This window comes from Globicephala melas, chromosome 4 (assembly GCF_963455315.2).
Source record: "Globicephala melas chromosome 4, mGloMel1.2, whole genome shotgun sequence".
NCBI lineage: Eukaryota > Metazoa > Chordata > Mammalia > Artiodactyla > Delphinidae > Globicephala > Globicephala melas.
Window position 1 is genome coordinate 85117493 of NC_083317.1, and position 26525 is coordinate 85144017.

Consider the following 26525-nt stretch of genomic DNA (forward strand, 5'->3'; position numbering starts at 1 on the left):
CCCATAAACCAAAAGAAATACCACTTTATAGGCTATTGTCATAAGAGAGTTGCATCTTGATGATTTAATTTACAAATATACAAAAGCCTGTAGAGTTCTAATAAATAAAAAATTTTGGTGTCCAATATATATATGTGATAAGTAGACAACAGAGGACTGTTTCTGTGGGATATTAGAATTTTCAACAGTAAATTTGCTCTCACCACTTCATCTCATGTTAGCATATTTATGTTCCTTCCCCCAACTCCCCCGCCCTGTCTCAACACATGAGGTACAACACTCACTGATTATTTCTACTGTGTGTTAGACATCTGAAACGGTGTGGTCTTGCAAAACTATGAGGCAGATTGGAATTCTTTATAGCATAAAGTTAGTGACATGTAGTTGCTTCAAATCATATCCACTATTCTGGTAACCAAAAGAAATGCAGTGAAATAATAAAGGTTGTTTCCTTGTTTATGAATAATTAAAGGTTCCCCCCAAACATTTCTAATTATTATTAGAAAATAATTTCTCTCGTTCAGCAGAGGAATTTGGGTTTGCAAAGTGTATATTGTTTTCCTGAAGGCCTATTGCTTGTGAAACATGTGCACATACCTGCATAAGAGCATATGTCCTTTAATTGTTAAAAAGAATCATGGAAGCAGACAGAAATTTACTTCATCAGAATAGCAGTGATGAGACCAGTTTAGCTATTCAACATGTTCTTGATGTTCTATTTTTTTTTAAATAAATTTTATTTATTTATTTATTTATCTTTGGCTGCGTTGGGTCTTTGTTGCTGTGTGTGGTGAGCGGGGGCTACTCTTTGTTGTGGTGCGCAGTCTTCTTATTGAGGTGGCTTTTCTTGTTGGGGAGCATGGGCTCTAGGCACGCAGGCTCAGTAGTTGTGGCTCACAGGCTCTAGAGCGCAGGCTCAGTAGTTGTGGCGCACGGGCTTATTTGCTCTGCGGCATGTGGGATCTTCCCGGACCAGGGCTCGAACCTGTGTCCCCTGCATTGGCAGGCGGACTCTTAACCACTGTGCTACCAGGGAAGTCCTTGATGTTCTATTTGTGATTATAGTGTTCGTCCATCTTTGTAGTCCAGGTATTCCCCAAGAAGGGGCCTCACCAGTATCTCCTTCCTGTGATTTACTCAGGCTTGAATGGAATGTACCTCAACTAGCCATTCATGTTTTCTGTTTATTTTCTCATTTGGGGACTACTCTCCATCCCTGCCTTTGGTTGTCTCAGGTGGAGAGCATCTTAGTTCTAAAGTATAATTAATGTCTCTCATGTGCACAGGAGGCACTCGAGGATGAAGTTACTCTCACCTCATTCTCCCTATTCTCCTCTCACTGCTGTTGCTTTTTGAAAACCATCCTCTATGTCACGTTTCACCAAAGTATGCTTTACTAGTCTGGGGAGATTTGTGATTGTATATCTCAACTCAAATAAAAGGAGCAAGTATGCAAGTGAATCCTAACAGGGACTGTCCAATCATTTTCTCACAAGTTTTAAGCAATGTGTTTCTAGACTCTTAAAAATAGAGTGCATATCACAAAACAGCTTATATCCAGTAAACTATCATTTAATCCAACCATACATTATGGAAGCTTGTTAAAAGCACTCCTCCTGTATTTTCCTCTTTCTGGGCCAAGGAGGGTGTGCATGTACAGGAAGAAGATGGGGACACGAGGAAGAGGGGAGTCTTTTCCTACTCTGTTCTTACACACTGAGCCTCCTGAACAGGAGTTACTCATGAGTGTGGAGAGAAGTAGTAATATATGTCTGAGGACTTTTTTAATGTAAAGTTAAATTGTATCCAGCTGCTCCAGCTGTTTTCATTTTACATTTGAATGTTTACTATTTTACTGAAAGGGTAAGGCAGCTATTGAGTATTGCATGTATCATTCTAAAAAAGGAACTTTTTCTGTCCTTAATAGCTAGAGTACCAGAACTGTCCAGGAGGTCAGAGACCAAGACTATCTTATTCAACACTGAATTTCCAGAATCCACCCTGGTACTTGATACCTTGTAGGTGCTCAGTATATATTTAAGAGAATGAAGAATGATCATTGCTCTCCTAGTTGATAAAATAAATAATGATGCCTACATTGTAAGTTTGTAACATTGCGAAAAGCAAAAGATTAATTTGCCTTTCATTGTGTTTGTGTAGGTATATGTATTATAAACAATATAATTAAAGCCTTTCAATTGTTGATTTGCTTATTTTATTTTTTTACTAAATTTTAAGATCTTGGAATCTGAGAAAATTTATAAGAGGAATATTTACAGCAGTTTTTCTGTTGCAGGGCAGTTTGAAAGATACATGAATTATAATGTTTTATTTTTTGAGGCCTTGTCCATATCAATTGTTTTGATCTAATTGACCAGACTATTTCCTAAACAGTTGACCCTTGAACAATGTGGGGTTAGGGATGCCAACCCCCTCGCACAGTCAAAAATCCAGGTATAACTTACAGTGGTTCCTTCTGTACATGGTTCTTCCATATCTGTGGTTCCTTGGTATCTGTGGTTCCAAATTTGAGGATTCAACCAACTGCGGATTGTGTAGTACTATACTGTTTACTCTTGAAAAAAATCTGCCTGTAAGTAGACCCACGCAGTTCAAACCCATGTTGTTCAAGGGTCAACTGTAGTTCAAAATTCAAAACAGAAAGGTTTCCTCCCATCCTTGACCCCTAGCCACCTAATCCCCCTCCTCACAGTTGATGTTATCAGTTTCTTGCATAGTTTTCCAGAAAGAATTTATGTTTTTACAATTCAACAGCTAATTTAAATCTATCTCTTTATGGAACTTTCTATATCAATTCATATAGAGTTTATTCATTCTTTTTTGTGGCTTCATGTTCTTTTGCATGAATCTACTACAATTTAAACAATTCCTTATTAATGAACATTTAAGTTATTGCCAATATTTTAGTGTTATAGACAATGAGGACATGAGTAACTTTGTAAAAAATGTCATTCTATGCACAGGTTTTTCCTTAGAATAAATTCCTAGATGTAGAATTGTTATATGAAAATATATGCATTTATAATTTTGATAAATATTTTCCAAATTGCCTAAAGGATAGGTTTCAGTGATTTTTTTCTTAACAATTTGCTTGACTCAAACTATTATATAGGCTGATTTTTTATATTCTGTAGTCACACCATAGAAAATTGAATCCGACAGTCCTTAGGTGGAATAAGCAACCATGTTGATGGTGCAATTTAAGGAGCATTGAGTGTCCCACAGTCAAAATATCTGAAAGTCAGCAGCCTGTCATAATGTTATTTGGGGCAGTCCTTTCTATATGATAATCATACCCAACGCTTTGTTTTTTTTTTTTGGTTATAGTAATTAGTTACTAGTATTGATACCTTGATAAACTATAAAATGTCTCTCCAAAACTTTTGTTTTTCTTGTGTATATTTCTACCTTATCTACTGAAAGAGTGAAATGACAGCCCATGGCCTTTTTACTATAATAACCTGTGGAACATCCAAGTTACACAGAATATTGATATCACTATGAGGGGTGGGAGGGGGTGCAAGGGAGGAAAGGAGGGAAAGAGAAAGAGAAACTTAATTCTTCACAGGTTTGTTTGTTTTTTTGGTTAAAATGCCATGGAAAGTTCTAGACTTTAATGGAGATGTCATTGTAAATCTGCACAGTCATTGTTTGTGACTTGTTTCTGCTGACGGAGTTAGTTTTGTCTGGGCAGATGAATGTCATTCTGAAAAAAAGAGTATTGTTCTCTGTGGAAACATGCTGACCCCCCGCCCTAAAACACTGAACATTAAACAGCAGAGCAGAACGCAGGCCCCACTAAAGAGTTGACAGTTAACTTAAAATTGATAATTTCTGTTTAGACTAAATAGTATGGTTGTAAATTGCGGTCATCTAGGAAGGATTTTTTTTTTCCTAAGGTTTACAGTATGTGTTAGCTCTTTTTCTTTGAAGAAGGTTGGTAATACCTCAGGAAAGTCATACACCACCTCAGAGGGTATGGGTGGAATGGGAATGAGGGGTGCAAGGAGAGTAAGGTAAGAGCAGGTGAAGCAGAAAGGGATTTCTATATAAAAATGTTAGGAACAGTTTTAAATTAGTCTTGGGTTGCAAATGAGAAATTAAGCATCATGGAAAACTCAAGAACATGAGCAAATATACAAGGCTTTGGATAGAATGAGATTATGAATTGAAGACTACTTTTCACTGCTCATTTCTATCACTAAATTCTAGTAACTCAGTGAAAAAACATTTTTTTCCCTTTCTTCTTGATAGTCTGTGTATGTTTGTTGTCAAATATGAAAAAAAAAACTGATAGAAGAAGAAAGCTTTTGAGATCTGTGGTTTTGGTTTAGGTAAAGCTGCTCTACAAGCAGTTTCTTGTTGGGTCAACAAGCCTTGTGTGTTTTGGCATGGAACTGACAGTGCTAATGCCTAATCCATTCAGAATAACCCTTTCAGGGATGTTGAGATATCCAGGCGGTAAATTGACAGCAATAGAGGAGGATGAAATGTTAGGAGAACTAAATCAACCATTAAGAAAAGTTGCAAAAACTGGATTCGCTGGTTTGTAGACTTGCAATTTTCTATCTAGATGGTTATTGGAATTTCTGTTATAACTTTCAGAGAATCACTTTCTCTTGGGATAGTAATACACACTTATATCAACAAGGCAGCATGGTATAATGGAAAGTGTGGAACTTGGAAACCAGGCAGATCTGAGACTGAGTCCCATCTCTGCCACTTTTTAGCTGTATAAATTTAGACAAATTACTTCACATCTCCAAACTTGTTTCCTCACCTGTGATATGGAGGACAATAGTTGTAACTTGTAGTCTTTATAGGGACTAAATAGGGTAATTTACGTTAACCGTCTTCCACAATGCCTGCACTGTCAATATAATAGGACTCCTTAAGAGGTAGTCCTCCCTCAGCTGTCTTCTTCCTGACTCCAGAGATATTGGCAATTTAAGTTTTAATAAGTATGTATGTATATGTGTTCCAGAAAGGATTTAAGGTGGTTATAATTTGGTGATTGGACCCAATGGTTTCCTAATAAAATTTGAGAATGAGGAAGTTAATTTTCCTTTTTCATGAGAGACATTTTAAGGCTAATAACATTTACTTTTTCTTTCTTCCATTCTGTGCATTATATTTGACGATCTTTGGGATAAGTGGTCTAACAACATATTGGCAAATTGCACAACAGTGTACTAAGTGTCAGTAATGGTAAATTTTATGTGTGTTGTATCACAATAAAAGAGAGGAAAGAAAACTATAGAAATAGATATTGTTCTTCCTTAAAAAATATTCACAAAGCCAGTGGTTCTGGATAAATAGCATTTATTCATCCACTGCTTTATAGTTAAAGCACACAGCTGAAACAAATTTTTAAAAAATGGCTGAAGAGTTTGGATTGTGAAGAATTTCTTTAAAAACTTATTTATTACAAAGGTATTTATCACAGAATTATTTATAATAATGAAAAGATTGAAAGCAATCTAAATGGCTTATATTAGAAAAATGAGTAGCAACAGTAACAATTAAAAGTTATTGAACACTTACTATGGCATAAAAATCAAATATCCAGGCAGGGTCATGTAAGCAAGAATAAGAATATGAGTAGCGATCCTCACAGACTAGTGGACCAGAAAGTGGTTGGGGCAGGATAAAGGGTGATATCTCAGGGGCAATAATATACTTTTAAGTATTTAACATGGATTAACTCATTTAATCCTAATAATAAAACTATGATGTAGGTAGTACTATTATTCACATTTTACAGATGAGGCCCAGTGATGTTAGTAAATTGCCCAAATTCACACTGCTGGGAAGTGGCCGAACAGGATTCCTACTTAGGCATGTGAGTTTGTGCCCAAATTTGAGGTATTGAGATAATGTAATATTTTGCAACCTTAAAATGCTGCATAAGACATTTTTGATGACACAAAAATGATTATGATATAACAAAGCAAAATAAATGTAGGGTAAAAATTGAATGTGAAATAAATTCTCAACTTTGATAAAAATCTATGGAAGAAACACTGAAAGAATGTTTATGATGGTTGTCTCTGGAAGAGTAGAACTATGATTATTTTCTCTTGTATATATGCTTTGATACCTTATTTCTTCAGTTAATATACATTCACTTTATATTCAGAAAAAAAATAATTACAGTAGCATCTCATTTACTTAGCATTTGTATGAATCTCTAAATTATTCCACATAGGACTTCCCTGGTGGCGCAGTGGTTGATAGTCCGCCTGCCAATGCAGGGGACACGGGTTTCATATTCTAACTTACACAGCATCTATTTATGGGAATGTGTTCTTTAGGCAAAGCCATAGGGAGTCTCAAAACACTTCATTTTAAATAATTACCTTTGCTAGAATAATAATCTTCACTGTTCTAAAACACTATTGTATCTTAGAATTATTTAGTTTAATTAATTTAAAAAGTGCAATATGTGTTCCTTGCTGAAAAATCAGGAAATATAGTTAAGTAAAAAGAAAGTAGAAAAGACCCATCCGTCTAGAGACCACCATTTTAACGTTTCTCTCTCTCTATTAGGTTTTTACATTTATTTATATAAATGTGACTGCTTCACATTTATATTCTTTTTTTTTGTTGTTGTTGTTGTTGTTTTGGTGGTACGCGGGCCTCTCACTGTTGTGGCCTCTCCCGCTGCGGAGCACAGGCTCTGGACGTGCAGGCTCAGTGGCCATGGCTCACGGGCCCAGCTGCTCCGCGGCATATGGGATCTTCCGGGACCGGGGCATGAGCCCGTGTCCCCTGCATCGGCAGGTGGACTCTCAACCACTGTGCCACCAGGGAAGTCCCGCATTTATATTCTTATTATTCTATTCACATTATATATTATTCTTGAACTTCCCTTTTTCATATTAGTATTTCACTAACATCTTTCTGTGTCAGTACATACAGATCTTCTAAAAGTTCCAGATTTGGACTGAGACAGTTATATGTTTTGGGGCCGCTTAACCTAAGTTTTAGCCCTATCATGTTTAAAATGAGAATTCTAATTATAGCTACATCAAGGCATTGTTGAAAGGATTGAATGAGATATTGAGTTTAACTCAGAATTTTGCCAGTGGAACTCAGCAGAGGTTAATTTTAATACTATCCATCTTAACAGCTGTATAGTATTCCATTATATGGAAGCACCATGATCTATTGAACCATTTACTTACTGATGGACATATAGTGTCCCCTCTTTTATGTGCAATTATAAACACAAAATGCCACACTGAACATCCTTTTACACACATAATTGACAATGTATACAATTATTTCCTTGGCATAAACTCTTGTAAATGGAATTGCTGGGGTACAGGGTATCTACATTTTAAATGTACATGTTAATGGATTTCTCCCTAAGAGATGCTGTAGCCATCTGAACTCCCCCAACCATTTTTCTTTCAGTTTTTCTTAGTGTTATTTGCTATATAGAAGTTTGTTGCTGTTATTTTGTCATAAAGTTAAAGCTGTCAGAAATTTCCTTTATAGTTTCTGGCTTTTACTTAACCTTAGCAAGGTTAAATAAATATTTTCATATAATTCCTTTTAGTAATTTTATAGCTTAAAAAAGTCACAGCTAAGAAACATAAGAAATATATTTTTGCTTTGCCTATTTTCTCCCCTTTGAGGTTTGGAGAGTGATTTAGACTACAGAAAACTACAATGTAAGAGTGAACATCATCATAACTGGAGACCCAGGGGATACAGATTTCTAGAACACACACTATTTAATTATGGAAGCTTTACGGTGTACTTTGCCATCTGGTAGAAAAAGACCTTTCTCAAATTTCTTAACATCTTTTAGACTATTATCACACATTGATTCTCCCAAGTAAACTTTAGAATTACTGTCTAAGGTTAAAAATGGTATTAGGGTTCTTATTTTGTTTATATTAAATTTATACATTTACTTGGAAAGAATCTGTATATCATTTTGAATCTTCTCAATCAGAAAAATGGTATATCTTTTCATTTATAAAAATCTGCTCTTGTGTTCTTTAGTAGAATTTTAGAGTTGTCTTTATACATATTTTTCTCTTTTCCTAATATTATTTTGTTCCCATTTAAGAAAAGGTTTGATTGAAATATTAACTATAATAAATGTTCCCAGAGTGAATTGGTTTTACACACACACACAGTTGTTGTGCTAAGTAGGGCTAGCAGAAGGCATTAGAACTTTATCTCACAGTCATTGGAAAAAAGCTGTTTCTAGATCCGTTCATCATTGGAGTAGAGTTCAAAATTCTGTGTCCCATGGGAAAATAGATATTGTTTAATATCTTGGCTATCTTTAACATTGATTTATGTGAAAATATTGGTTTCAAGTCACTTGTAAATAATAGACCTTCTCTTAATGATCTTTCTTTAATCAGAGGAGATTTGGAATAGGATTATCAATGTGTAATTAGCCATATTAAAGGTATTCCCATGAGACCAATTGATTAATGTCTCAATATTTCATTGTATCACATATATATTATAGAAAAGCAACAAATGCTACTTGTGGGTTATGGCATTATCAATGTGACTTCATTTCTTATTTATAAAATTTAATATTTTCTAAAATATTTCAAAAATGTTTCAAAATACCACCAGAACATAAATCCCCTTTATCCCACATTTCATCCTTCTTCCCAAGGCATTTCTGGATGGAATGAGTCCCTAATACCACCAAATCTCAAGATGGTTCCCTGTATTCTTGATGTTGCTATTGTTTCTTATCATCATGAGTAAAATTATAAAGTCCATATTCTTTCTGGAGACCCACTGTGGAACTAAGGTCACCTTAGATTCAACAAATCCTTATTCGAAGCGTATGTAGAGACTAAGTTATAGTTCTGTCCAGAGCCCAGTACCTGGATATCCAGAGTTGATTGGAACAAACTCGTACTATTTTTCTGACTAGGGACTGAATTGCTTCTCTCTCAACTAGGGTTGTTTGGAGCCTCATAGGTAGTGTCTGGCTAGGAGAGGCTGCCCTTGGGATAACCATGGACTCCCTGAACCTTATGGTGGCTTCAGATACTTTATTTGAATGGGATCAGAATTCACAGCAGCCTAGAAATCACTGCAAACTGAGGCCAAACTAAAGCAAGTTGGAAATCCAAGAGAATAGTCCATAGAAAGGTCATTGTTTGGAACTTCTAGCAACTCTCAAAGGTTCGATTGGCTCCCGTTTGCTGGTTCATGGGCCCTCCTGGGAAATCTTTAAGAATTAACATGGTTTTAAAGAGGTGGTAAAGTTGAGATAAAAATGTCAATAAGAGAAGCAAAACAGAAAGTGAGGCGCATTAGGAATTAAATTTGATTTTTTTTTTTTTTGTCTCTCACCATGAATTTAAAATTGGGAGTTACTATTTAGTGAATTTCAAGAATAATCCAGGTATTAGGGATTTGAAGGAGATGCAGTTTCTTTTGCTTATTATGGAGTTCAATTCAAGTTCTGTTAAATCTATAAAAATCAATGTAAAGTATATGTATTATGTGACAGTTCCATCTAAAGTATCTTGTATAGAATATAGGGCAAATACAATGGAGCGGCCAAGCACATGTAATTTACCCCAAAAATCTAAAGCACTTTCACATTGATTTTTTTGCAGTTTTTTAGCCCCCAGTCACTGAATAGAGAAAAAATAGCTTACTTTCATAGTGTGGTGATACTTATGGCTACAAAACATTCATCTTAGTGCCCTCTAATTCAGGACTATCTTTTTGTTACCTTTCTTGATGGGCTTTTTTAGGTCATTTAAAAAATACTTGTCTTCTCTAAAATGTTATGACAAGAAAATAAAATGGTTTTTAAAATGTTCTGATTTGTTGATTAATTTTGCCCCTAAAATTACATTATACTAGTGTTGTTTTTAATGCTTTAACTATTTCCAAATGCAATTATCTTGAAATAACTTTGAATAGAAAATTGTATATAACTGAAAAGACAGGCTTTCATAATGTATTAAAGTACCTAATTTAGTAACTAAGGATGAAAAGGACACACAAAAACCATCTTTAAGACTGTAATTATAAGTTAAGTCACTATTAAAATGACATGCATATATATTTCCAGTTTAAAATAATTAAAGCTTTTTTCCCCCAAATGCTTTCACTCACAAGAGGAGACAGTTGTGAACTTACGAGTTCATATATACACAAAAATGTTCCATGGGTTTACCTACCATACATAACAAAAAAGGATCTATCTGTATTGTTTAGAGCAGTATAAACAAGAGATATTTGATTCCCTGCACCTCACCACCTTCACCAAATGCACATTTGCTTACATTTTAACCAGGGTAGCCAACTGTGAAATACAGTCAGATTAATATTTGAAAATCCGAATAATAGTAGTAGAGTGACAATACTTAAACATAACCAAGCCTTAGGGATGTTGTATGTCTCTAGCTGTAGCTGCCCCCTCCCATTTTATTTACTCATAAGTATCATTAATACCAAAGATATATAACCTTTGGTGCCAATATGTCACTTTCTCTCTTCAAGTCTTTAGTAGTTGCATGCTTATCTATTTCAGTCAAATGTATTTCTTATCAAAAAAAGAGTGAGAGACCTGACAATACAGTGTTATCGAATTTTTTCAGCTGAGACCCACATGTCATTCAGCATTCAGACATGCTTGCGCTTGATTGATGGATGGGTTTGTGACAAATAACACTAGGATCAACAGCTTTGCACCTTTTCCCCCATCAGAGACCAGAGTAAAGCATAACTCTATAACAATAGTGGGATTAGGGATGCATTAGCTCTCCATCGACCAAAACCATCCATTCCCATCAATACTTTGCACGTAATAACCTGAAGCTATGATAAGGAAACAAAAGAAGGAGAAAAGGGACAGGAGAAAACAAATCAATAAAAGAAGGGAATGTCTGAAAGATGCACTGTCCAAATGAAGATTTTTTTTCCTGCATTGCTGGGCTAATGTCCCTGAATGTGGAAACAATACCTCACCCAGAGTTTTGATGGGGGAGCAGATTGGCACTTTGTTTAAACACAGGTTTGGCATCTGCAGATTGATATTTAGACTAGTTTTTTTTTTTTTTCAGGGCAAAAGAAGCATTATAGTATTTACTGTGTCCCTAAAATTGCTCTTAAAGAAAAGGGGTGTTTTCACCTGAATGATTGAGACTCTGTGGGGCCAGTTTGGGGATAATTGGAACATGCTCCTGTGTGGACACAGTTTTAATGTCCAGATGCTTAGCAGAGTCACAAACATTCCCTTAAATATGGGTTAGTATGAAGAATCTTAATTAACCAATTTACCAAGAGTCACACAAAGCATTTTTTTTCTCTTACCAGACACAGACTAATGCCCCTTTTATGAAAACTAATACCTGTCCTAGAAGAGTCTTACTTTTCTAGGTAGTTTATTTTTTTGTAAAATCTTTCCACATAAAAATGTATCTTCATTCTCAATTCATAGAATATTTTGATGATAATTTCATCATTTTCCCCATAAACAATGGACCGTTAAGCTTATTTATTCAGGTTTTTTGTTCCTTTTCTTTAGAGAGCTTTTGATTTTTGTATTACCTATCATATTTGTCCTAATTTACAATTTATTCTAATTGGCCATTGAGTGGGCCAGTATGGTTTTCTCCTGGTGAGGATGAACATTAGTGATATTTGTTCAGAAGAAGAGGTGTGAAAGGAGGAAAAGCCCAAGTTCTAATTGTGGAGCCACTGATCTTGGGAAAGGCACTTCATCATTTTGCTTCAGTTTTCACACTTAGAATAAGAAGAGAATTATATTGTCTAATTCGTCATTATCATCATCGACACCATCATTATTAATATTATCATTATTCTACATTGACGTGCTGTAGTGCTTCATTTTTTTAAAGTTTGCAAAGTGTTGAGAAGAAAAAGCCATTTAGTTCCATTCTCTTTTTCTAGTTCTGTGGGAAGATGGATGTCCGTTCCCTTTATTTTAGGAAAAGTAGAAGGAAAAGAGAGAAACTGCCCCATATCCAAACAAATGTGTACAAAATTCTTAGGATAGTTGAAGTTGCTTCCAAACTATAGACCATGGAATCCAAGAGATTAAAAGAATTTCCAGAATAAAAAAAATTTAGGGATGTTCTACTGTCTTATTTGTAGAATAAATTCTAGTTTTATTCCTTGAGCTCAAATCTTATTTCAGGCAGTAAGTCAATTATGTGTGGTTATGAAATCCACTGTATGTGTAAAGGCAGATTTGGCTTGTATTATTGAAGGTCATGGGTATAGTAGTCAGGAAATGCAGTGGTGTTTCTATAATTATAAAGAGAACAACTGCATTTTAATTATGATTTTGGAAGTTTTCTTTGGGCCTAAAATAGTTAAAATTATTAAAGCCACATATATCTGACATTACAGGTCATATAGCATTTTTTATATATATCATCATAGCTGACACTTTCTCTGAAAATTTCTGTCTGAACTGAAAACCTTTTAGGTAACAAACCTGATTAAAGGCATATGGTCCAATTTTTTGGACCCCAAATTTGACCTATTTTATAATTGGTAAAATCCAGTGGGTATTTTCTTTCAGATCCTAATACAAGGCCAATCTTGGGGCACTCCAAGTAAGTGATTTTGTGGGGCACCTCTGCTGAAGATGAATGAGCCCCCAACATCCAATTCTGATACCTGTGACTGGGTTTGTTTCATCCTCAATAAGACCACTCACTACTTGCACATCTGTTCCCTTAAAATTTAAAGCAGATGCTGGCCTCTAACTCTAGCCATCTTTATAACCATATAGAGGAAGAGTGCCAGGGTTTTCCAGAGGCCCAGTGTCTTAATATAAAAGGACATTAATAAGCCCAGTCTATGTTTTAATATAAGTGGGAGCATGACCTCTGTTACTGTTATAAAATATATAGTATGTGGCTGATTGATATCTTTTCTTTACTACATAGTCAACTTTCAAGGTTTCTGTGAAAGCTTTTTTAAGCACTCTTACATCTATGACACTCTACAGAACTCTCTAATTTTGTTCCATTTAAGGTTCCGTAAGTGAAGATGCAAGGTTCACATATATATGCATATATATGAACCCAAGCAGGACAAAGCAATCCCCCCTACTTGGCAGGTATATATGTAAATCTTGGATGATGTTTGAATATTTATTACTATATTATCTATTTCCTTTGTATATATCTTCCAGGACAGAGTAAATTCCTGGAGACAATGTTTGTGTCTTGTCCAGGACTCATTGTACACAACCAAATATAGTGCATGTAGGCATTCTAGAAATATTAATTATATGGAAAGGAATATCAAATGTATTCATGAGCATAAATATACACACATTTCTAATGGGATTAAAAATCACAAATAATTATAATGTTTTTGGACAATTCATACTAAAAAGCAAAGCATGCAGCATAATGTTAAATGGAAAGGTCTATTTTTCTGTCATTCTAGAACTTAGTAACAGTCCAAAGACAAAGTATATGATGATAACTAGAGTCATCATTATAAAATTTATACCAGTTTGCTTAATTGAAACTATGTATACTAACTCAGGTTATACCTGAATAAAAACATAACATATTAAAGCCTAATGTAAAACACTGTGACTAGAATATAAAGTAGATATTCTCAAAAGTTGAAAAGTTTTTTCTTCTCTTCTTTGCCAAGTGCCACATCTCTTCCTGGTTTCTTTCATATTCAGAAAGGATCAGAGATACTCTAAAACTAGGCTCCTCTAACTAGTGCTTGCCTGCCTGCCACCTGTTTTCCTACGTAAAACTTCACTGTAACATAGCCATGCCCATTTTTTAATGGATTTTCTATGACTGATTTTATATTACAAGAGCTGAGTTGAGTAGCTAGGACAGATACTATATGTTATAGGTTGAAATGTGTTCTCCCCTCCCCACGAAACCCATATGTTGAAGTCCTAACCCCCAGTATTTCAGAACGTGACCTTATTTGGGGAAATAGGGTCATTGCATATGTAATCATTTAAATTAGGATGGAGTCACACTGGAGGAGAATGGGCCCCAATCCAATATGACTGGTATCCTTATAAAAAGGGGAAAGTTGGACAGAAACATGTACACAGGAAGAACACCATGTGAAGATGACAGTGGAGATAAGGGTAATGCAGCCAAGGAATGCCAAAGATTGCCAGCAAACCACCAAAAAGCCAGGAATAAGACATGAGACAGATTCTTGCAGCCCTCTGAAGGAACCAACTCTGTGGACACCATGATCTTACCTTCTAGCCTCCAGAATTGTGAGACAATACTTTTCTGTTGTTTAAGCCACCCAGTTTGTGGTACTTTGTTACAGCTGCCCTAGCAAACTAATATACTGTATAACTCACAAAGCCTATAATATTTACTAATGGCTATTTACAGAAAAAGTTTGCCCACTCCTCCTGTAAGACTCTGGCTTAATCTCGGTGGAATTAGAAGTAAGAATTAGTCATAGGTGACTTGATGGTGGGATACGGATCACTCTTCCTGAGGGCTTTTTGCTGGCTTCAGAAAAGATTAGAAATGATGCTTGTTGATTTTGCTTGTAGACATGTTTTAAAAGACACACACACACACACACACACACACACACACACACACACACAGGTTCAAGTCTCTGACTATCCTAACTTTCTATGAGGAAGTAGCTATAGAAGATAGTGAAGAAATTGACTAAATGATTAAAAATTAATTTAACCTGAATCTGTGAGGTCAACAAGGGTCATTTGACTGGATTTAGACTTTTCAGATCTGAATGCTGTTCAACTTAGCTGTTTGTGAAGGCCCAACTTCGGTCTTAGCAAAACACTGCCTGGTAGTTTGAAGCTCCTAAACAATCAAAAACCTTTTTATGAGAAATGTCAATGATTTGTCAGTGGAACACAAAACTTGTGGTTTACATTTCCTTTGAAATGTGCATGAGGATAGAATTAAAGAACTGGTTGCTTGGCGAAGGTCACCGTTTGGCAAGAGGATGCTTGGTTTTGCTGATCCCATCCCTATTTGGAAAGCAGATGGAGACATTCTGGCTACCTCAAAAAACATCTCAGTCCTTTAGTTTGTAATTAATGAACAGAAAGGAGAAGCCAATTTTGGATCCTAAGGGGAAAAATCATCAAATGCTTAAGGATTAAAAATATTTTATGTAATTCAAGAGAGAATATCTACGCCTTTTTCCTCAGAATCAATACTTATTTTCAAACATGTTATTGACCCATGACCAAAATGACAAAAGAAACTAAGTTAAAGGAAGATCCCTGGAGAGTTTTCTTGTCCTAGATAAAGAGCCTTTGTGGCAATTAGAATAGGTGTTCTCTAGACTCTGGTTCCTCAAAGTGAGGTCTGCAGACCAGCAGCATCAGCATCACCTAGAAGCCTGTTAGAAACACAGAATCTCAACCTGCACCTTGGACCTAACAGATGGGTCCTCATTTTAACAATATCTCCAGGTGATTCATAAGCACATTAAAATTTGAGAAGCAATGGTCTTTGTTTCTGAACTGTTGAAACATAGACCAGTGAGACAAATTTTAACCACTTCTCCATTCCCACTGCATGATATAAAAGTGTTTACAGCTTGGATTTTCTCTCCCCCAGGCCCTTTCCCTCATCCTTGAGGTCCTTGTTAGAGAATTGGGCTCTTATCACGTGTTAGTCACTTTTCTAATTGCTTTACATATATTGAATTATTTAATCCTTGAAACGAACTTATGAAGTAGCACTATTAACCTCCAAATTTGACAGATGAGGAAACTGAGGCACACAGGAATAACTTGCTGAAAGTTAGACAGCTTGTACATGATGAAGCCTGGGTTCAAACAAAACCACTAATCACTACACTGAATTGCATCTCAGTACAATGTAGACTGTGAAAACCCTGTTCTAAGTAGTATCCATTGAAAAGTAATAGTAAGGAAGACACCATTTCACAGAAATGACAAGGGAGTCCTAAAATATATTGCAAGTAAGAGAGGCATCTTGGGTCATGAACTATTTTTTTTTTTTGAACTTAAAACGTATAGTTATTTTTAATATTTTTGTACTACCATCTGTATTTTTCCCTTTATTATTTTTTAAATTGAAGTATAGTTGATTTACAATGTGTTAATTTCTGCTGTACAGCAAAGTGATTCAGTTATACATACATATACATTCTTTTTTCAATATTCTTTTCCATTATGGTTTATCATAGGATACTGAATATAGTTCTCTCTGCTATACAATAGGACCTTGTTGTTCATCCATTCTATATATAAAAGCTCACATCTGCTAACCCCAACCTCCTACTCCATCCCTTCCCCAACCCCCTCCCCCTTGGCAACTACCAGTCTGTTCTCTATGTCTGTAATTCTGTTTCTGTTTCATAGATAGGTTCATTTGTGTCATATTTTAGATTTCACATGTAAGTGGTATCACATAGTATTTATCTTTCTCTTTCTGACTTCACTTAGTATGATAATCTCTAGTTGCACCCTTATTGCTGCAAACTGCATTATTTCGTTCTTTTTTATGGCCGAGTAATAGTCCACTGTATATATGTACCACATCTTCCTTTTTTTTTTTTTTTTTAACATCTTTATTGGGGTATAATTGCTTTACAATGGTGTGTTAGTTTCTGCTTTATAACAAAGTGAATCAGTTATACATATACATATGTTCCCATATCTCTTCCCTCTTGTGTCTCCCTCCCTCCCACCCTCCCTATCCCACCCCTCCAGGCTGTCACAAAGCACCGAGCCAATATCCCTGTGCCATGCGGCTGCTTCCCTCTAGTTATCTACCTTACTACGTTTGTTAGTGTGTATATGTCCATGACTCTCTCTCGCCCCGTCACAGCTCACCCTTCCCCCTCCCCATAACCTCAAGTCCGTTCTCTAGGAGGTCTGCGTCTTTATTCCTGCCTTACCCCTAGGTTCTTCATGACATTTTTTTTTTCTTAAATTCCATATATATGTGTTAGCATACGGTATTTGTCTTTTTCTTTCTGACTTACTTCACTCTGTATGACAGACTCTAGGTCTATCCACCTCATTACAAATAGCTCAATTTCGTTTCTTTTTATGGCTGAGTAATATTCCATTGTATATATGTGCCACATCTTCTTTATCCATTCATCGGTCGATGGACATTTAGGTTGTTTCCATGTCTTGGCTATTGTGAATAGTGCTGCTATGAACATAGGGGTACATGTACCTTTTTGAATTATAGTTTTGTCTAGATATATGCACAGGAGTGGGATTGCTGGATCATATGGTAATTCTATTTTTAGTTTTCTGAGGAACCTCCATACTGTTTTCCACAGTGGCTGCACCAACTTACATTCCCACCAACAGTATAGGAGAGTTCCCTTTTTGCCACACCCTCTCTGGCATTTGTTATTTGTGGACTTTTAAATGATGGCCATTCTGACCGGTGTGAATTGGTACCTCATTGTAGTTTTGATTTGCATTTCTCTGATCGTCAGTGATGTTGAGCATCTTATGAACTATTATACTTAAGTATAATAGAATCAGCCCAAATCAGTAGGTAGAATCCTAACATGTGTTAAAAATAGAGGCAGAGACTGTAACTTACAGAGTTCATGCTGCTCACAATTCCAAGTAAATTTATTTTGACAGATTGGAAAAACCTGGTCTTATATTCATTTCAGTTATACTGCTGCAGATGTAATTCTGTCTTCATATTGTTCCTGTAAAATGCCAAGTCCCAAATCCTTTGGTTTGTCTAAATATATTTGGATACCCTGAGCGTACTTTATGGCATGGTACTCAGGGTTCATTTTGTGAGACTGTTCTATGGAACTAGTTCCCACCATATTCTAGGCTTACATGGGTACAGAGGACTCAGAAGTTCTTCTGGGTCATTTTCCGGTGAAATCAAGGAGATGTGGCCTTGGTTTAATCAGTTTTCTCCATCCAAGTCCTTGCTCTATTCAATAAAATCATTCCACCCTCCGTGTGCCCCCCCAAAAGAAATGATATCACATACATGTTAATGGAAACCCATCCACAAACTCATTGCCTCCCTCAGTGAAATTAATTTCAAATATTAGCAAGCAGATAGAGGTATATTTGTATGTGTTTGGGAGGGTTCTCCCATTGTACTCTAAGCTGTTCTGGTCATGTGAGAAGTAGGGGTAGAGGGGATTGCTTGAGGAGGTTAACTTCCTGCTCTCCTGAGGAGGATAAGCTTCCTGTCTATTCTCTGAGATCTGCTGGCCCTCAGCACAATTCAGCATCACTGGGAGATGTAAAGTGGTGGTGTAGTACAAAGAGCACTGCATTAGGATTTTGAAGACCCAGTCCCAGCTATGTCACTTCCTAGCTATGTAAATTTGGGTGAGTTATTTTGACCATACTGGAAACAGGGGTTAATGTTTGTTACCTAAGGATCTTTGTGAGAATTAAATGAGGTCTCTTGTGTGAAAGCCCCAGCATGATGCCTGCTACATTGTAAGTACTCAGTATGTGTTCATTTTTTCCCCTTTCTTGCAGCTGCCATCTTGGGACTTGCGGTCCAGTCGAGCATAAGTTGACACAACTGGTGAGTTCTCCCCTCTGTCCTCCACCCCTTTAATTCATCCCGTCAGTCTCCCCCTCCAAGATTCCTGGAGAACATAGAGCCCGTTTTCAGTGTACTGCTCTGGCTTTGGTTTCTCCTTACCCCAGTTCCTGTAGTATGACCCTTATAACTGACATCAGTCCCGTGGCCAAGAGTCTCAGCTGCGTTGAGTCCTGCACTCCCAACAAGCTTGGCAGGAGCTAGATCATCAGTAGAGAGCTAAACCAGTGAGGACCAAAGAACTTGGGTGCCAATGGCTTGGGTTCTATGCATGTATGTGTTTTAGGGAGAAACTATTGATTATTAGTAATAAAACATAACAGTTTTATGGAGTACTTATCATATGGCACATGCTATACACTCCTTTCCTCATTCATCATAGCAGCTTTGCAAGATAGGTATTATTACCACCACTTTGCAAATGAGAAAACTGAGGCTCTGGGAAGTTAAGTAACTTGCTTAAAGTAATATAGTTAGCAAGTGCTGTGGCAGAGAAAATGCTGTGTATTCACCGCACTATTATTTCTAACTGGGCAAGTAGGAAGTTGGTATTTACCAGCCTCCCTTGTAATTCGGTTCGAGTCGTGTGACTGTGTTTTAGCTAATGGAATTGGATGGAAGTGACATAAGTCATTTCCAGGACTGGTTCCCTCCACGTTCTGCTTTCCCTACAAAGATGACTGTGGGAAGCATGCATTAGATAGCAGAGCTACAGGATAAAGGAAGGCCACCCAGCCCTTATCAGACCTATGACATGAACAAGAACGAATCTTATCAAAGATTTTGGGGGTTAATTGAGTGACAGACTGGGTTTTGGAGCCAAGTTGTTGGGACACCAAAATTCTAACACACTGTGCTGTAGTCTCTTGATATTGACACTAATGACAGACATTAGAGAGTGAACAAAATTTGAACAGAGAGAGAGAGAAAAGCTAAAAATGTGCTTTGGTTATGAAAAAATAATACTGATTACAATTATTCAAGTGAATTACCACATAATTACCACTCAAAAAATAATGACTAACTATTGGTAAGCTTTATTTCATTTCAGAGTTTATTCTCTATATTTAAAGTTGTGATCAAAAAGTTAAAAGCCACGCCCAATCTCAGTGCTTAGAGATACTTGCTTGATGGCCATAGTTGTTCTAGGCACAACAGTCATGTTCACAACTATAAAAAATTAGAATAATATAGGTTACAAGTGAACAAATGTTAGAAGCAGGCCATCCATTTTAAAATTCTTAATCATAACGGGTACAGGTTGACCTATAGTATACTGAATTTTAAGCCATAACAAGATATTGTACGGACACCCCAGAGGCTGTTGGAAGCAACCTCAGACTTATTTGATTTTTTTTTTCCAATCATGTGTTTGCTGATAGGTAGACTAGTTTTATCATTTGGGTCATATGATTACAAATACCTCAAAGGCACTGTTTGTGTGTTATATGTTTTATATCACATATAAACATATATTTATATATAAGCCTCTAATAGAATTATAACAGTTACCGTCTTGAAAAGTAAATTGATTAGAATATTCTCCTTTAGTATCAGAAAACTGAGACCTTTTTAAGGAACTTAAACACAAGAAGGGTGTATTTTCAATAATAGCAAATTTACAAAGCATTCTCTATAGACAGCTCTCATTTCATTTTCACAACAACCCTAGGAGGAAATGGCGGCCACAGAGAGGTTAAGTAACTTGTCCAATGTTACACAGCTTGTAAACTGAAGAGCCAAGATTTGAACTCAGCCAGTTTAGCTCAGAATCTATGCTGTTTAACCATTCTGTGCATTCTGCTGCCTCTCTACAACACTGCTGTAGTGCTAGCCACGGGCCAGGAGCTGGTGAAGCGTGCTCACTCTTTATTCCTCTTTTTGTCTGCAGACAACTTAATCTGACAAATCAGTGTGGACTTTCACAAACCTTTATTTTGATCATGTTTCAGATTTATATACCCTTAGGGTCAATATCTTGCTGCCAGAGAAATTAGAGGAAATTTGATGAACAATTCAGTAGGCAGACTATTCCAACACTAGGATTTTGCAAAGAAACTAACTTCCAGTTTTGGCAAACAAAAATTATGACTAAAGGACAGGAAAATGCCAGAGATTATGAAAAATCATACTGTACAACATTAATGGGTATTATTTATTGAGAGTCTTCTGTGGGCCAGGTTCTAGGTTTTATATCATTATTTATATCTCAGAACAACTCTATGAAGTATATATTACTTAATTGAATCTCAAATGTCATAGATTGTAAATTCCACAATTTATGTACTAGTAAGAAAAAAAAGCTTTAAACCAAGACAGATCATCTATTCTAAGATGTATTCTGATATCAGAGATGTTAAAATGTGAAAGAATATGCATCTTAACTCTGATGAAATATGATATGAATCCCCACATTACAGATGAGGAAACAGACTTCATGAGGTTATGTTGCCAAAGATCACATATGGTTAGCCAGGGGTAGACCCAGGGCTCACATTCATGTGGGTCTAAATTGAAGCCCATGCTCTTAACCATTTGATGGCATGTGTCTCACTTTGTGTTTATGCCTCAGGAAGTGAAATTAAATATCTCTTTGTTATTAAGTTGATCATCAGTATGCTGCAGACTGGTAACTTAAATCTCAAAGTGACTTTTCAAGATCTGATCACTCATTAAGGCCAAATAGGCCAAGAAATAGAAACCAATCTCTACTTCATTTACAGCTATGTAGACAGCGTCAACATTACAGCTTTCAAGTGATAATTTCTGTCTCTTGTCCTGGAATCATCATTTTAGCTTATAATGAAAAAGAACATTTTTTAATACAAAATCAGATCTTTCTTTCCGAAGGCATTGCTTGGTCTGCTGTTCAGTTCACAAACAAAGTACAATTTCTCTACTTTTAATAACTCAAGATGTTTCATAACTATGTCATGGTTTGAGCTTTGAGAACAAGCAAACAAGACCACACGAAGCTTGAAGCACAGAGCAATTTCATAAAAATATTTTTAACAATAAAGACCCACAAGACAGAAAAACAGAAAACGCATACATACTTGACTGAGAATCCCAGTTTTTTTTTTCCATTCTTTTTTTTTCCAGGAGGCGACAGCAGCTTTAAACATTGCCTTCCTCCTATATAGGACAATACATGTACAGTATATAACTTCAGTTCCTGTTCTAAAAGCACTATGAGCCATTGTTTTACGATTGTCTCTTGAGGCTGAAGGAAAATGTTATTTGTAGTCTGAAAGAATAGGTTTTAATATAGGCATTTAATTTTCTTTCCATATACTCCCTGATTAAAACAAGGTTTGCCCCATATTCTTTTTTTTTTTAAGTCCTCTTTACCCACATTAACAAAACAACATACTGACTATGGCCGTGACTTTGACTTTGACTGCCTTAAGTTTAGATAGAACTTGGTTCTATCTCTCACGCTGTGTCCAGGCATTGAGTGAAATTTGGTTACATTGACAAAATTTAATTTTTAGTTATAAAAAGACTATCTGTCCCCCATCTTAAACTGAATGGTGATACAGTTTATTGATATATTTAGTTGTTTTTGAAAAATATTTTTTTGTTTATCTATTTATGTAGGCTGCACTGGGTCTTAGTTGTAGCACATGGGATCTTTTAGTTGTGGCATGCGGACTCTTAGTTGTGGCATGAAGGCGGGATCTAGTTCCCTGACCAGGAATTAAACATGGGCCCCCTGCGCTGGGAGCACAGAGTCCTACCCACTGGGCCACAGGGAAGTCCCTATTTAGTTGTTTTTAAAATTAGTTGATAAGAATATAAAAAGAATATACTGCTCCTTAGCAATTACTGAAATAAGCAAAACATTTAAATCCACAAGGGCCCTGAACAGTCAAACAAACAAATAAAGAAAAAAAAATATATATATATACACACACACATATATAAAAATATAAATTCAGTTTACAAAAGTGGAGATTTGGAGCATTGAAAGTTATTGCTGTCACTCATGATAGTATTATTATTGTTTCTAGGCTACAGAAATAATATGCTCTTTATTTTAAAAAATCCCCAAAATATAGACAAATACAAGGAAGAAAGTAAAAACATCCTAAATCCAACTTCTGAGATTGTTATAGTTTGGAGAGATTAGGAAATTGCAAGAGAGTGGCAGTTTGGATTCAAATCCAGGTTTAACTATAAACCATATGATTTTTTTTTAAACCATACTGTGTTACCTTTCCATTATCACTTTATACTCACTGGGAGCTAGATCAACAAGTGTACTTTGATTTGAAGAGGGCTGAATATGGAATATTCTAATAAGACTTAACACTGATATAAACATAGCCAGAAAAGAAAATGTTAAAATGGTCACATAAATTGGAAGCCTGGGCTTGGGTTCAGTTGTTCATACACTAGAATACATGTCTGTGTTCTGTTGGGATTACATGCTCAGTTCTAATCTATTCAGTTTCACTCACATGAGCTCTTACTATGTGCTGGATACTGTGTGAGGTATTTTATATGTACAACATTTCTTCCCAGTAACTCTGCAAGTTAGGTATTATTGGCCCCTACTTTAAAGATGAGAAAACTGGAGCTGAGATAGGTTAGGAGACTTGTCCTGGTAAATGGTAGAGCTGAGGTATATACCCAGGTCTGTGTGCCCCAAAGTTATGGTCTTACTACTGTGATATCTGAACAATACCTGATCCCCATCCTCCAGGAACTTAGAGTCTAATAGGATATGGGATCATTGTAGAAATAACTAAAACATAAGAAAGAATACAAAAGAAACCATCCATAGATATAAACAGTGTTATGAGAATTCAAATCCAGAGAGACATATCTAGATATGTGTGGCAGTTAGGAATGAGAGGAGATAGAGAGCAGGAAAACACTCCCATTAAGAACCTGGATGGGAAAAGGGACTTAAAGGAAGAATGAAATAGATATGATGAAGACTGGGTGGAACAAAGCTGAATCAAGAAGAAGAAATAGGAAATCTAATATGTTGGTTACATATAAGGTGTGAGTAGGAAGTAAGGAGAGATCAAGTTAGAAAGGTGACTTTGGCTGTACCATTGAAGGTTTGAGGCTCAAAGGGAGGAGTCTGTACATGATTCACCAGGCAGTGAGGCTCACTGGAAAGTTTCTGAGTGGAGGGAGACCTTAGGAAGATTGATCAGGCAGTAGTATGGAGAGGAAGAAGGCCAGTTCGTTGCAAGTCAATTCCCTTGGCTTTCAGTAAGATACATATTACTATCCTCATTTTAAGGATGAAGAAACTGAGGCTCATAGGGGCTAAGTAGCTTGCCCAAAGTCACAGTAAACAGAAGAGCCGGGACTTGAGTCAAGTCCCCCCAAATCCAGAGCCTCACTCTGTCCGCTAGGCCTAACTACTGCAAGTGAGGTCCGTGGACCGCAGCTTCAGCCCCCAGGCCACCTGAGAGCTCATTAGAAATGCAGACCTACTGAATCAAAATATGCATTTTCACATGATATATGCACATCAAACTACTAGGCCACATTTCTTTTCCTTACAATGACCTATATAATTCCTGGAAAAATCATTTAGTTGGCTGCAAATCCAATTGTTAGGTAGTTTCCTCACATAAGAGTTAAGAACTACATAAGAAAAGGGGGCCTTCTGGATTTTGTTCTCTCTGGCAAACAAATCAGGAATTTAAAAATTGAAATTGTAACTAGCTGTGTGGCCTTGGGCAAGTCACTTAACTTCTCTGAATTTTAGTTTCATCATCTGCATAATATTTAGCCTGAAAAAATCAAATAAGTTGATGTTTGTGAAAAGAGCTCATACACTGGAAAATCATTATAAACATATGAAGTGCTGTTATTAGGAGATATAGCTATGAGGTACCTTATTTCAGAAAAGCAGAAAGAAAGAAAAAAGGAGGGAGGGAGGGAGGGGGAAGAGAGAGAAAGGGGAGGAGACAGAGAGGAAAGAGAGAGAAAGGAAGGAAGGAAGGAAGGGTGAAAAGAAAGAAAGGCAGGGACAATATTAAAAAAAAAAAAAGAAGGAAAACCAGTCACTGCAGCAGGGGTTTGAAGAACTGATGGGTAAAAGGTAAAGGAGTCTGGGAAATCTAATTTCTGTTCCACACAGGTGTTGATGAATATACCGAGACGTCACTGCACATGGAATTGGGAAGTGGTAACAAGGGCCTGTGTGGTCTTGGCCCAAAGTCACAAACTGGAGGCTGGTAAAGTCATACATAAATTAGTCATGTAGTAATTAAAGGAACGAGAAACAGTTCATTTGAGGAAAAAGTAGTATAGATTTTTAATCTTGAGCAGAGAAATCTACATTCTGAATTAATAATGCAACATTTGTTACCCATTTACTGTAGTTACCACATAAAATTAAGACACATTAACTGATTTCAAGCAAGAGACTCTTTAGTTAGCCCAGACAGTGAGGGAGGTTTGACAGTGAACACATTAAAAGGAGATTATGGACTCCTTATTCCTAATGCTTTTGACATATATTTCTTGAGGGCCTACTATTTCCCAGGCATTGTGCTAAGTGCTGGGGCTACAAAGTGCGTAATATGTAGTTACTTTCTCAATTAAGTAATAATTCAAAGAGAAAAAGATACAAGTTATTATAATGCAGGGTAAAAAGTGAAAAGGTCCATAAAATGGTTATAAATAAGAGGGTATGAAAATTTGGAGGCCAAGAAAGTATTAACTTCCGATGTAGAAAGTATTAAGAAAGGCTTCCTGAATAAGGCACACTACATATTTTTAAGTTTTATTCTTTGGTCTTCCAAGAATCAAGGACATGAACTAATCATCTGCTGAGATTCTTTCTTATTTTCTAATGCTGTGATTGTTATTATCATGCTATAAAACAGTCGATTAAATTTTAATATATTTGGAACTGAGGAAAAACTAAGGCAGCAGAAACCCTGACATTATTTTGGCATCACTTGACTGTGGAAACCCGTATCTATACAATATTTAAAAAGTTAAAAAAAAAAGAAAAAGAAAAAACATAACTAAAATTAGTTTTAATTCAGCCAAACAACCAGTCAATTTATTGAGACATTAGTGTCAATTCATTCTGTTGATTTGTTGGTCCCATGCTGACACAAACCTATAAAGAGAATACAGATGTATAAAAAACTAATCAGTCACCAACCCCCTTTCCTCCCAACCCCAGTTAAATTAAAATATTTCTGAGGCAGGGAAGGGGAACTAATGGTTATAGTATGTACTGTGCAGGTAGTTTGTACGGATGAAGCAGTTACAATTTTTTATGTTGGTCACCAGGAAAAATATGGGAAAACCTGCCTTTCTACATGTTGTAAAGTTTTGGCATATTCAATAAAAATCAAGTGGAATATATTTAAAGGGTTCTAGTATATAAAATCTGCTAATCAAGTATCCCAATTCAGGAATTAAAAGCTTAGAAAGAAGAAAATACTGAAAACCAGAGAATAATTTTTTTTTCTGTTTTTGTAATTGCTCTAAGGCTAAGTAATGCTCTTTGAGATAATTTTAGAGGAATTTAGTAATATTAGACATATTAAAGATATCTGGATGGGGGAAAACCCTTTAGAATTTATCAACAGAATGGAATAGAATGTTAGTCAACAATTTTTTTAATGTAGTTTCACATATCTGATAGATGAGCTGAATTTTTTTTGGAGGAGTGTTAATAAATGCATAAGCTCTGGGCTTGCTGAACTTCTGAAGGACATGTGCCTGTAATTGGCCTTTCTCATTTCTGTCTTGTTAACAAGTATATAAATAAGAGAAGCCTTCAGTAATTGGCTCAGAGTTACTAATGAATTAATTAACTTCAGTCTATTTTACCTAACCTTTAATAATAAGAGTCTTTTTATTTTTTTGGTTCAGCAATAGGTCTGACAGACTGAAAAAACAGACATGCAGCAAAGCTCTTGAAAATTAATGAGAAACGAGGAAAGAATCAATGTA

At 36.0% G+C, this 26525-nt stretch overlaps 1 protein-coding gene and 1 long non-coding RNA gene across 7 annotated transcripts in view; one reads left to right on the top strand and one right to left on the bottom strand.

Annotated features, from left to right (window-relative positions):
- The window catches only part of SOX2 (SRY-box transcription factor 2), a 727395-nt gene that overhangs the window by 75071 nt on the left and 625799 nt on the right, over nucleotides 1-26525 (bottom strand). The gene's annotated exons all lie outside the window — the stretch shown is intronic.
- LOC115856478 (uncharacterized) overlaps nucleotides 1-26525 on the top strand; it is a 218421-nt gene that overhangs the window by 27477 nt on the left and 164419 nt on the right. For all 3 annotated transcript variants that reach the window (XR_004040865.2, XR_009563763.1, XR_009563764.1), the window contains exon 2: nucleotides 18512-18560. This is a non-coding gene — a long non-coding RNA (uncharacterized lncRNA). The remainder of the gene's footprint in view (nucleotides 1-18511; nucleotides 18561-26525) is intronic.